We start from the raw sequence: 1,331 nt of genomic DNA, 5'->3' as shown, positions 1-1,331 counted from the left end.
AATTATTTTAATTTGTGATTAATTAGGGAATTATTTATTTTATCGGATTATTATAATGTAATAATTATTGTTGAATTAATTATCAGATTTAATTAATTTTATATTGCTAATAGCTTCTAGAGGTTTTATTCAATTTTTCTCTTTTATTTTTTGGTTTAATGCGAAAGGTAGTGGGGGTTAATGAATTTGTGATTTTGAGATTGATGACCGATATTAATTATGATCAAGGTCCACTGGTGACCCAGACGTTAGAGAGTAGTTGATAATTCATCCGTGAAGGCGAATAATAATACGTGAGGTCGAGATTATTTTTCTTTCCATCAGAAAATAGTGAAAGCGTTATTTCAAGAGTGAAACATACGCCAACAGGAAGTAAAACTCAATACACATCTAAAAGGAGAACCAAACAATTCCAATAAAATTCATAAGTCACTCGTAGAGTTAATGAGACAGGGTTTTATTAAAAATAAAAACATTTACATGGCTACAGTAAATTTTCTCGTTTTTTTCTCTTTTTTTTGGCGAAACAAGTTGAGATTTCGGTGAAAGTTGAAACGCCTGGTCCCGATGCGGGACATCTGGGACCTCCATAGGGCCCTAGGGCTTCTTGGCATCATCCTTGTACCAATCCTCACTGAAAACCAAAATCATACCAAAATTGAATTATTGAAATCATCAAAAAAGCGATCTTATCAAATTATCAAAAACGAATTTAACGATTTTTTTTTTTGAAAAATCATTTCGTACCAGCCAGCAACGTTTTCAGGTGCATCGCACATTTGTGTCGCCTCATTGTAGACGGTACCATCACTGCAGCCTTGTTCTCTCGGGGTTTCTCCGTTCAGACATACGTAGAATTTCTGACAATCATCAGGATGCGCATATTTAGGATGATCCACCAACATTCCTCTGGTGTCGACTTGTCGGTCCTTGGGACATTCGAATCCGTCCTTGAGGGTTTTTCCAACAGTTCCGCAGTTCTAAAGTGAAAAAAAAAAAACTCAGGGCTCCATCCAACGAATTCCATCGAGAAATTATGAAATACCCTACATTAATGTGTACTTATCTCCGCAACAAAGAGTCCTACGAGAAAATTCGAGAAAACCTTTTAAAGTCTTGGAAAAATTCCCAACAAAAAAAGTCTAATCATATTTCCTCCTAAATCCGCTGATTACCGAGATAATCCACTTCAAAAAAAAACTTTCTAAAAAGGGAATATACAAATCCTCGCATTTGTATCGATTTATCTCGAAAACGAGAGGTCTTACGGAAAAACTTGATATGATTTTATAAAATTCTGAAGAGAATTCCGATAAAAAAGTTTAATAACA

The sequence above is a fragment of the Fopius arisanus genome, unplaced genomic scaffold (genome assembly GCF_000806365.1).
Source record: "Fopius arisanus strain USDA-PBARC FA_bdor unplaced genomic scaffold, ASM80636v1 scaffold00046, whole genome shotgun sequence".
Taxonomy (NCBI): domain Eukaryota; kingdom Metazoa; phylum Arthropoda; class Insecta; order Hymenoptera; family Braconidae; genus Fopius; species Fopius arisanus.
Note: the sequence above shows the minus strand (reverse complement) of the source record.